At 41.8% G+C, this 12,702-nt stretch overlaps 1 protein-coding gene across 13 annotated transcripts in view; it reads left to right on the forward strand.

Moving 5' to 3' along the window:
• The first annotated feature begins 757 nt into the window (after positions 1–757).
• adgrb2 (adhesion G protein-coupled receptor B2) overlaps positions 758–12,702 on the forward strand; it is a 282,713-nt gene continuing 270,768 nt past the window's right edge. For all 13 annotated transcript variants that reach the window (XM_034294722.1, XM_034294727.1, XM_034294730.1 and 10 more), the window contains exon 1: positions 758–1,444. The gene's annotated coding sequence lies outside the window, so the exon portion shown is untranslated. The remainder of the gene's footprint in view (positions 1,445–12,702) is intronic.

Below are 12,702 nucleotides of genomic sequence, written 5' to 3' on the forward strand. Positions count from 1 at the left end.
TTTATTGAACTAAATTAAAGTGCTGGCTCCCCACACCTTTTCTAGCGGCTCTATGCATACGGACCCATGACTGACCTTATGCGTATCGCAGCTCTCCGTGGTCCAGAAAACGTTTGATGGATGAAAGCAAATGCAATAGAAGGCAACCTGTTCCAGCAGAAACACCGGTATTGCAAGGTGTTTTGCCTCAACTGGGCAATCCACTTTACCAACTGAGCTAAATGAGTTGAGCTCAGTGATGGCCGACAGGTAACACACCTGTACTTCCTTGGCAGTTTAATGCAACATGCGAAGTGCCTGCAGCGTGCCAGTACCAGGGCAGCCTAACCCTGCGCTAGGGATAGGTAGGCACAGAAAATGAAAGCTCAGTAAATGCTTGTTGTTCACCCATTCGAAAATGCAACAATTTATTCCCCACAAAATAAATGTATGCAATATTTAATAAATGATATGCCATATTTAATAAATGAGATTGGATAGTGCATGTCAGGTGTGAACCTAGTGTTTTGGAGAGAGAACTATAAAACAATAAATAAAATAAAAAACACAAATCTAAAAGGGGATGGCGATGTTAGCATTTTCGTTTTCCCTGTAGGTGGGTGAATAGTAGCTTAGACTACGGATATTAAACTTATTTCATGCTGTATTTGGAACCTGTGCGGGGCTGACGTCAGCAACAGAGTGCGCGCTTGCCGGGTCCCCTGCGAAAGAGAGAAACGCGACCGCGCATCTCTGTCCTCCGCTGCTGAAGCGACTGCGGGGAGCCAGATGCCTGACTGAGCGGTGGTGGATATCGTGGATGCCAGAGCAGGCTAGAGCTACAGTCGAGAGACAAACCCATTCACACTCAGCCAACGCGAATAAAGCGATACAGCAGGAGGGATAAGGGGATGAGGTTTTAACGCGCGGGTTCAGAAGACGAGTTACCGTAGCGGAGGACTCTTGGAATATTAGGCAACAGCCGAATAAAATAATAATAACGCGTTCTCCTGTTGTGCTGCTGTTGCGGCTCATGAGCACATTATCTACTTCGTTTGGAATACAGTGTGTCAAACCATGGAGATACGGCGTGGATTTATCGAACAGCACTTCGGTACTTTGTGAACAAAACTGGACCTCTTTTTCTACGGCATTTTGCCCCCATTTCGTTGGAATTGCGTTTTCAATGTCTTTTATCCTTTGGCTTTTTTTTGGTTTGATCTATGGTGTTTTATGATTTCATGTCGTCTTTCCCTTCCTTCCCTATTTCTGTAAAAATGTTTTCATCGGTTTTGGAGCGAAGCTGGATTGTCTTGTGAAGATTTGTCGAGAGAAGATTCCGCGCTGCTCTTGTGAAAGATATTCCCCGACTGAGACGTGCCATGGATGGAAAACTTAATTTGCATCTAAGAAACCGATCGGGAAATGTCCGTTCCATCGAATAACTACTGATAACGACGATCGGGTAGGAATCCACTTTATGTATATGTATTATTTTTGATAAAATGTTAACATAATTTAGCCTATAGTAGCCTATGTGTTTAATAAATCTATGCTGTATATAAGAGCCTGGCATGTGCGTAGGCTAGACCATAATCCATTTAAATGGACCTCGTTTTGAAAGTGTCCCTCATAGAAAATCCGAAGATACACAGTGTGGATTATTTATTTTGTATTGAATAGCTTATGTTTTAATTAGAAGCACGTCGAATTGGTCCAAAGTTGTCAGGTGAGATATTATCCAGCGAATGCATCTGCATCCAGCCGGGGGAATGCCATTAATGACTTGTGCTGTGAACCTGAACCGGACTATTGGTCACGAAAAATCACAGATAGGCCGACCATACAATAGAAAAGCCTCACGCACAATCATAAGACCCCTTTTAGTTTACCTTTCTGCCCGACACGATATGGGGTAGGCCAGTGGTCTGTACTCCTGGATTTGATTTCGTATTAGAGTAGTGTGTTATTGACGTTTGCCTCTCAATTCAGTCAGACCTATAACTTTGCGCAGTGTCGCACGCAGACTCGCTCTCTTCATTGCGCTCTCTTCGTTCGTACGGAGTGGTGTAGGCAGGGGATCCTATTATGGTTTAGCGATGGGTTGGGACTCACAAAGGTTTATACTCAACGACACTGGTTGACTGTTTTTCATTTTTCTGCACACTTCCACACTATGTGTTCAATATATACATGTATCAGCTAGAAATGTATTGTAAGGCCGTTGCTTGCTCCTTATATCCCAATTCAGGATGTGCATGATTGTGTGTCTGTGTGAGCATGTGTTTGAGTGTATTCTCTTGTGGAATACTAAGGAGGGATGTGTCATGCCTCCGCGTGGGTCCAAGTCGTTATTGAACTGGATGATTTCATGAATCGCCAGCACAGTAGACTCAACTAGATTTGACCACTAGGCTAGTTCTCTGCAATCCAGCGCATCTTGGGAGGTGCTATATGACATCGCTTTGGCGCCCACTGTAGACTTGCTTTGACACCAGTAAATAATGACTTGATCTCACTGATAACATTAGGATTCAGCGTTTGTCCAGGGAATGTAAACGTCTAGGTGAAGTAGATCTGTTGTGATCTGGCTTGTAAAAAAATGCTTGCTGAAATGCCTGCTTTTGTCCATCTTTTCGGGGGGAGGTTCAGCTAATGCTCCCCTGTTGTGTGGTGTGCTTATCCAATCTTGAAGCCAGGCCCCATGTGCGTTTTCTTGCCCTTATCGACACAAGCAGGTGGCTCTACTGACGCTGAACGGTGGTGACAAACGGGACGCGCTGCGACCGCGCGGAGAGCCTCGGAGCATTCTCTCTCCTCGCCCATCTGTTGAGCATGACTCTTCTTGCGTTCCTCCACACGCAATCTGCCTAAATACCATTTCCAAATGTTTATTTTTTTTTTATCTCATTCGTTGATAAGTAGAACGACAAACAAGACTTGATTAGGCTATACGTGGTTTACTCTATTCAATACGACGTACACGTAATTTGTCTTCTAACCAAAAACATATTTTTTTCTTTCATCTGTGATCATCTTAAAGGTCAGTTTTGTATTCCCCAGTTAGTTGATTATTATTAGACTTTGTGGTTGTTGAGCGGATCCCTGATCCTTATAACCTAATAATTGATTGAGTGTTGGGGTGAAGGAGCAAAGGGTAACCGGCTGTGACGCAACGGCAGATTTAGATGTTACCCTCCCCATCTGCTTGTGAATATTGAAATCCATATGCATTGTTTTTGCCGGATCTGCAGTCCGCTTTTTACAGTATTGGTCATGTGCTTCGCAAGGCTATAAAAAGGTTTGCAGCATTGAGAAGTGCATTGGCGCTCTCTAAGCAGAGCACGCTGATTGCTACGGGAATTGCAGTGTTTAGTATGATTTATACTTGGTCAGTTGAATGTAAAATCACTCGCTGAAAAGTGGAAGCTATGTGCTTAGTATTCTGAGCAGAACATGCTTAGTTTTGAAGCTAATTTAATTATTTGCTTTAACTTATTTAATTTTGGGTTATTACTTGAAATATCGAGCATATGCAACAGACATATATCACTTTCTGAATTGTGAAAATGATTTCAACTACTTAACAGTTCGTCTCTTTCATGAACTTCTGGTTGTATCGCCGTAATGGAACGCACGAGTTACTCTAACGCACCTGAGCATAAAGTCTCGTTCACACCAGGCAAGGCATAAATAAATACCATGGGGTACATTCCCATCGCGATCGATCTTCTGCATCTTCATTACCAGTAGGCCTATTGCAAGATGGTGATGCTCGTTTTAGTGTCTAGCAAGGCGACAAGCAGGAGCATTCTCAGTTTTGGTTTCAGTGTAGTAGATTGAATTAAAACGTTGAAGTCATCCAGTCTATGAAATGCTCCCCTCAAATATTAAACTTTGACCTTGTAGGCTACTTACAAATATTGAGTTGTCAAAGATGTTCGTGCAGAACCATAAACTCATAGTTAAAAGCTACATATTAGCTCTTCTTTTGTGGTACATAAACTTCCGTTTCTGACACCATACGGAAAAGCGCCGCACAAGTTTGAAAAATTAAACTCACGACCCAACTAGTGAACGAGGCAGACCGCAATGCTAATGTATCTTTGCAGACTGCTTCATTGAGAATGTAAATTTCCATCGAAACTAAGTATATTTGACCTTTTTGTTGGACATCAGGCGTTATGCTTTGTTCACATTTATTTTTGCACACAAGGTTACATTGCGTGGATAGATCGTACGTGATTTTGACATTCATTGTTGTGTGACCGGTAGGGGCGCTCCTGGTGGCGTGCCTTTGAACAGGAACAGAACAAAGGCCTTATGTTTTGCGTCCGAAGTCCATTAATTCCAACAGTGCAATCCGCACCACTGCATCTCCTCTGCGAGATTAGATTTCAGAACCCGCCAGGTGTCGATCATGTTGTGTTTTTCTAGTGTTACTTGCCGTGCGGTATCAGAAACGGAAGTAGATTAACCATTAGCTTTCGGCTACGCGTTTATTGGATGGCACGTTTTGACAACTCAATACATTTAGGCTAATCAAAAAGCATGAAGTCCAATGTTGAATGCCGATTTAATTCATGCTAATGTTTGGACAGTTATGAAAAGGAAAAACTCAATATCATGTTAGAGGTATATTTCAGGAGGGTTTTTTTTGCGTTATGAATGTTATGCTGTCTAGATCCCTGAACATTTATTATTGATCTACAATCCTGCAGAATTTGAGAAATCTAAAACAAATGACAACTGACTACTTTTGCGGCAACCCATTTTCATGCAGCATACCTGGCGTTAAGAACACATTGAACATCTGGACTTGGTTCGTCAGAATAATTTTGTTGTTGTTGTAATGCGGTAGACAGTTTGCAATGAATTCGTAAAATGTACAGTGTAGAAACGTATAGACGCAATCGGTGTGCAACCGGCCTTCATGTGGATGCGCACGCACCTTGCGGGTCTACGGTGCATATAGGATGATGGGAACGCAAGAGAGCAGAGCTCGCTCAATTAACCCACGCACCGGCGGTCGAGGACATCTGGTAAAAATAATGCATGAGATGGATTCACATTAATGACGATGCACTGCCTCAGGCAGTGGTAAACAACGAAAACAAGAGCATATGGAAAGAAAAGCGATGAACAAGAGAGAAACCCTGAAAGGTCAGAGCAGTTGAGAACGGTAAGGCATAGGTCAACATCCCTTGATGTAAAATCATATTATTGTGTTGATTGAAGCTGTACATGCATGCTCATTCTCTCTCTGAGACAGACACATACCCTGAGGTTCTCTGCTCTGTCTATGCAGTCTAGAAGGGTCATTTTTGTGCTTTGGTGTCCTTGGAACAACACTCTTGGTGCTCCATTATTCCTCTGCGTGAGTGAGTGAGTGAGAGAGAGAGAGACAGAGATTGAATGTGTGTTTGATGCATTTGTACTCAGGGCCGGGCAACAGCTTGGTCATCCCTGGATGACTTCACCCTGCCCAGACCATTGTTCCGCCATCGCCCCCTCCTGTATTGTCCCCCTACCTTCCTAATCTCACACTCTCCCCACATGCCCTCCTCTGTCCTTTCATGGCTTCATCGCCTGCTGTCTTCTCTTTCCTCCAAATAGGAGACTTTCGTTTCATCTGCGTCTTATCTTACCTCTCCCATTATACCCCTCAATCTCTATCTTCTTCTGGGCTGTGCTGGCTTCCTCCTTTTCCTCTCCCTTCCCTACTTTATTCAACAGATGTGTGTGTGTGTGTGTGGTTATGTCTGAGTTCTCTCTCTTTCTGCTGTGTTAGGGCTGATATTTTAATTCTGACTGGGCAGGGCTGTCAGGAGCGATCTGGTTGGCTGGCTGGGTCCTACTGAGTAACACACTGACAAACAAGCTTAAGAGCCTAATCATCACATCTACAGGCTCTCCTGTCAGAAGCCCTCTCATCAGAAAACACAGAGCCTGCAGAATGGCTTAGCCCTGCTGTATTGGCCGACGGTCTGCCACTACGTTGATTTTTATAGACTGGCATGCACAATGGCACAAACTGGCACGAACACTAGCCCAAACCCACACACACACACACACATTTACTTAGCTATGTAAATGGGGACATCAACATCGATTGGCCTTAAAAAACTTAACTCTTACTATTCCTAACTATAACCTCAACTGAACCTTTAACTTAACCTCAATTACCTAAATGACCTAATATGTGTGCCTAAACTTAACTTAGTCCCATGTATAAACCTTAGACGTTTTCTGATTTAACCACAGTTTGGAGACATTTTTGTCCCTGTTATGTAGTCAAGTTAGAAACACACACACATTTGAAATGCTTAATTGAAATCCCAAAAATCATATGTACATTAAAATTGGAGTCAAACATTAGAAAGGTCATTATGAATGGACAATCAAATTTTCAAAACCTTTCCTTGTAGGGGTGGAGCTGTGTCACTCTTGGCTCTTTGTGTTGGTCTTATATAAGCCTGCCATCTGAAGGCCACATACAATGGATATAAGAAGTCTACACACCCCTGTTAAAATGCCAGGTTTTTGTGATGTAAAAGAATGAGACAAAGATAAATCATGTCAGAACCTTTTCCATTCTTAATGTGACCTATAATGGGAACAATTCAACTGAAAAACTGAACTGAAATCTTTGAGTAGGAAAAATAAAATACGTACAGTAACCTGGTATATACAAAACTTGGAAGTGGTATTGCATGCTGTAAGCCCAAAAATGGTGTGCTTAATAACTCTTAATGCATCTTTTATTACTACTTCTATAAAAGCAGTCTACAAGGCAATAAAGGCGGATTAATGCTTTGAAAGAGCCTTATCATCAGGAGTATATACACAGGACCATCTGCATAAATTAGTAATGTCCAAGTCCAAAAATGTTTGTACTGAAATTAAAATGTACAGGACCTATAATGCATCCCTGTGGGACACCTTGTTAGGGACTCCTGATATAACATCAGTAACTACACAGTGTCCTGCCTGTAAGATCATTCTTAATAAGACACCCGATCCATGACATTTTGAACCGTCTACAATGCATCAACGTGTCAAACACATTTGATAGGTCATCAAACATGGCAGCACAGTATTTTCTTCTAAATTTACCTTTCAACACATAATTTTAAAACTTTGTGGTACCAGAGATTGTGCTTTGGGTTAGGGAGAAAGTGCAAATACAGTTATGGGAAAAAGTATGTACAATCCCTGGAATTCATTTATTACATACTTGGACAATTTCCACTTCAACACTATTGCCAAATAAAGGTCAACTTATTTAAGAAATCCCACTGGAGATGTTTACCAAAAAAGCTTCAGTAGCTGGTGTTTCACCCTTTGGCTGAATTTATTTAATTTTTCTATTATATCAAGTGGGAAGTATGTGCCCACTCTTTACAGTGCTGCATTAACTGTGTTATGTTTTTATTTGAGGGCTTGCATGGCCTGTCATATTTCTGAGTATATACCATTTTGAAACCAAACAGACTTTAATGTTTGTCTTTACAGGCTGCTTAGATAAAAAATACATTGATTCATCCATTTATCCAATTTTGTTCAGTCTGAGTGCCTTGCAAGCTTTTCCTTCCTGTTGTCCTGTCATTGAAACAATAAAATACCCAAAACATATTTAAACCAATGGGTTGGCCATGCCCACTACCAAGATTTCATAATGCAAATAATTGCTTTAGGTTTTTGTACTTGGCTGGAAATTATTTTTGGCTGGAACCTGGCTGGAAATTATTATTTCTAGTTGCCTATGGACTGAGGGGCAGGCATGGTCCATTAAGTAGCATGCAGGTGTTTTGTTTAATCATTAAGATACCTGCTAATAATACTCAAAAATGACACACAAAATCGTATTCAATGTGCAATTACAGCAGATGAAGGGCAGTCTCTGTCTTAAAACTGGACACGCCTCGATTTCCTTGCTGCAAAACTATCAATGAAATCGTCACTGGTGATACAATTTTGGCAGCAATACTGATAGCTACACATCTTGATGAGGTGAGAATAATTTGTTTTAACTGAGTAGTTGGGTAATTAACGTAGTCAAGCAAATTAACGAGAGGTACCTTAACGTGCGTTACTCTGGTGACTGGCCTGGTCTGTCTCATTCCTGCTGAAATAATTTGTTTCGTGCGCGGTGCCCACAGGGGGAGTGACTGTTGTTTTGAAGTTGCAGAAAGAAGAGATGTCAGAAAAAAGCCTGTTAGAAAAGGTGGTCAGTTTGCTTAGGTTTTGGCTGCAATAAACAGTTAACACATATGGACATTAATACAATATTTGAGCTTGTTCTCAATATCCTACCAACAAGAGTTGTGTGGCCGTCATGTCTACATATTTGTAGTTTCAGATAGCCTTGTTTATGAAAACCTGTTTAAGTACACTCTACAGTTGCTAGGTTTGGATATTTGTTGGTAGATGTTTGTTCAGAACAATGGTGAGAACAATGTTTTTTGGCCACTACATATCAGCAATAAACAGCCTTTAACTGGCAACAGGTTTTGTTATCCATTGTGCAGTTGTGAGGGGAAATTGGCTTATCGACAATTGACTCATGGTTCACATTAGTATTCATTAATCCTGCTTAGTGCTCACTCGCACACCAATGAGAATATGTTTGCATTATCTTATTTGTCAAAGTAATCATATCACTAAAAAGACGGTAGTTTAGGCTATATAAGTAGGTTAGACAGTAGGTTGGACGTTAGCTCAGAAATCCATGTTTCCAAATGTGTAAACAAAACAAATGTTCCAGGTGGATAACTTACTTTTTTTACATTACTATACATTTTGATACCAGAAAAGCTTCAAGCTGACAATCAATTAATAATTAACACATTTTGGTTAGACTCGAACATTTGAAAATGTGCCAATAGTTATTCATGATGGTTGTGGGATCCACTGTTCATTTTGGCAGTTATTTTAGATGTAATCATAGCCTTAGTCATCTGATCAAAATTCATTGTTGTTTTAGTCATATTTTAGTCATTTTGAGCCTTCTTTTAATGTACATTTAGTCTATGAAAATTCCGGACATTTCAGTCTAATTTTGGTCATGTATTTTAGTCCCATTACATTTTTCCCCCACTGCTCAGTTACATAAATGCTTATATTTTCTTCTTCTCAGGCCCAAGGACCCACTGCCTTATATTTGATATTTTCTCTCTTCCAACCTAAACTAATTAAACTAATACAAGTATTGAAAATTGGAGCAAGCCGATACGTTATGTTGGTATCCTATTACTTCAGTTGAAAGTGTCTGTGGCTACTGTCAAATAAATAGTGTCTATTGCAACTCTCAAATAAATAGATTACTCAGGCAAGACATAATAACATTTCTTCATGGTTGTAAGGTTAAATGAAATACAACATTGTCTCATGTGAATTAGTGTGCAATCATTTTAACTAACTTATAGAACTATGGCTAACTAGATAACCAGGAACAGAAAGTGGTTCAAATCTGGCTGGCCACAAAGCACTGACATCCCTGAAATCTAGGGCAAGCTGGACGGAGAAGATGGGGACTTTTTCTATTTTTAACCCTGTATGAAGTAGCGGTATGTAACTAACATTACTGTTATCATTAGCTAGCTAGTAAGCTAATATACTCATCAATTTATGAAAATGAACACTGGTGGAATGGAAGAGGGGGGAGAGAGAGACAAGAGGAGATATATAGAGATAGAGATGGATAAAGGGAATGGCAGAGCTAGGAACAGAGTCATATTACTGTGCAGAAGAGGTAATAGGATATGGAGAGAGTGAACAAGATATAGATGGAGGATTTGAGGGGGATGGACAGAAACATTGAAATAAGCAAATGGAGGAGGAAAGACAGTTCAAGAGAGTGAATGAACGAGAGAGTAAAAAAGAGAGGAGCCGAGAGAATATGCTTGTTCTTGGCTCACTGACTCCTCCGCTCTGTGTTATGTTACGTACTGTAACCACGGTGGCGTCTCCCTGCGTTGCCATGCTGCGTTTAGAGCCACAGATGCCTCTGTCACCGGGACACATTCCACTTGGCTCGTCCCGGGGTGACCGTGTCAATATTTGCTGTGGGTGCCATCGTGGCTTGGGGCACTCTGTGAGCATGACTGGGCATGGTGGGGGTAGGACAGAGGGAAGCTTGCAGGAAGCACAACCAGAGACCTAGACCTGCTTCTGCAATTAATTAAGCCTTTTGGCAATGCACTCGTAAGGATGGGCCTCTTCGGGAATAGATAAGGGGAAAAAACGAACAAAACAAGTTAATTGCCCAGAATTGCTGAGGTAATGCACATCTCTGATTCATATTGATCTCATCGGGATAAAGATCTGCCACCATACAATTGGTGTTTTTTTTTTCTTTAAATGTGGCAAAGGTTACAGCAAAGACCGTCTAGACTTTAGCTGCCACAATATCAATCGGTGTGTGTGTTTGTATGTAGTGTACACATGCTTGTATTTGTGTGTGTGTGTGTTTGTATGCCTATGTATGTCTATTTGTTAAAGATCCTGTACCACGCTGTCCCAGCTGCAGTATTTGCCTATATGTGATGGTTTTCATTATATTAAGCCCACAGAGAGCAGCAGAGGGAAACCTTTCAGAGTGTATTGATTCTATGTGTTTAAGAGCTGGTTATATTGTAGTACTGAGAGACCCATGGGGATAAGCCTTGCTGACACCTTTCTCATCATGGCTTTTTCTGTGGCAGTTGTTGTTCCTCAACTTTCAGGGCAACTCAAGCACAATGTTACACACACAAAGGCCCAATCCGTACTTAGATACTCAAACAAACACCACACGCACAGATGCAGAGTGACACAACGGAGACACAAAATGTGTGTGTGTGTATATAATATATATATACACACACAGTGGGGAGAACAAGTATTTGATACACTGCCGATTTTCCAGAAAATCACATTGTATGAGTTTTTTATAATTAATTTGCATTTTATTGCATGACATAAGTATTTGATCACCTACCAACCAGTAAGAATTCCGGCTCTCACAGACCTGTTAGTTTTTCTTTAAGAAGCCCTATTGTTCTCCACTCATTACCTGTATTAACTGCACCTGTTTGAACCCGTTACCTGTATAAAAGAGACCTGTCCGCACAATCAAACAGACTCCCACCTCTCCACAATGGCCAAGACCAGAGAGCTGTTTAAGGACATCAGGGATAAAATTGTAGACCTGCACAAGGCTGGGATGGGCTACAGGACAATAGGCAAACTGCTTGGTGAGAAGGCAACAACTGTTGGCGCAATTATTAGAAAATGGAAGAAGTTTAAGATGACGGTCAATCTCCCTTGGTCTGGGGCTCCATGCAAGATCTCATCTCGTGGGGCATCAATGATCATGAGGAAGGTGAGGGATCAGCCCATAACTACACTGCTAGGACCTGGTCAATGACCTGAAGAGAGCTGGGACCACAATCTCAAAGAAAACCATTAGTAACACACTATGCCATCATGGATTAAAATCCTGCAGCGCACGCAAGGTCCCCCTGCTCAAGCCAGTGCATGTCCAGGCCCGTCTGAAGTTTGCCAATGACCATCTGGATGATCCAGAGGAGGAATGGGAGAAGGTCATGTGGTCTGATGAGACAAAAATAGAGCTTTTTGGTCTAAACTCCACTCGCCGTGTTTGGAGGAAGAAGAACACCATCCCCAAGAACACCATCCTAACCGTGAAGCATGGAGGTGGAAACATCATTCTTTGGGGATGCAAAGGGGACAGGACGACTGGACCATATTGAGGGGAGGATGGATGGGGCCATGTATCGCGAGATGTTGCCCAACAACCTCCTTCCCTCAGTAAGAGCATTGAAGATGGGTCGTGGCTGGGTCTTCCAGCATGACAACGACCCTAAACACACAGCCAGGGCAACTAAGGTGTGGCTCCGTAAGAAGCATCTCAAGGTCCTGGAGTGGCCTAGCCAGTCTCCAGACCTGAACCCAATAGAAAATCTTTGGAGGGAGCTTAAAGTCAGTATTGCCCAGCGACAGCCCTGAAACCTGAAGGATCTGGAGAAGGTCTGTATGGAGGAGTGGGCCAAAATCCCTACTGCAGTGTGTGCAAACCTGGTCAAGAACTAAAGGAAACTTATTATCTCTGTAATTGCAAACAAAGGTTTCTGTACCAAATATTAAGTTCTGCTTTTCTGATGTATCAAATACTTATGTCATGCAATAAAATGCAAATTAATTACTCTCTGTGCATCTGTGTGTTACATTAAATCACATTCCACTGTGTGATATCTATCAGGCTATATTATGATTCAGATCTAGTGACGTCCTCTTTGTAGTGCAGTGTTTTTCTTCAGTCTGTCTGGGTTAAACAGCATGCACATTTTTCTCTATCTGTATTTGTGTCAGCTGTGTATGTTTTGCCTTCCATTGTATAGCTAATAGTAACGTGTGTAGATGGATAGGCTGTGGCGTATATGTGCTTTGCATTTCCAGTGGCCTTATGTGCAATAAACCAAGTGGACAGGTGGAATGCCAGAGGCCTGGAGCATTCTGGGTAAAGTCTTGCGTTTGGCAGGTGTGTTGATGTGGCAGCTGGGTTTCCATGGAGACCGGGGGGGGGTCTCAAAACAGACAGGGACGTTGCTGTCGCAACAGGCTAAGTCTGCACATTTTGGATTTGTGTAGGAACTTGTGTGTGTGTGTGTGTCTGTGTGTGTGGGTGGGTGGGTGTGTGGGTGTGTGAGAGAAAAAGGG

This window comes from Esox lucius, chromosome 10, assembly GCF_011004845.1.
Source record: "Esox lucius isolate fEsoLuc1 chromosome 10, fEsoLuc1.pri, whole genome shotgun sequence".
In the NCBI taxonomy this organism is placed as follows: Eukaryota; Metazoa; Chordata; class Actinopteri; order Esociformes; family Esocidae; genus Esox; species Esox lucius.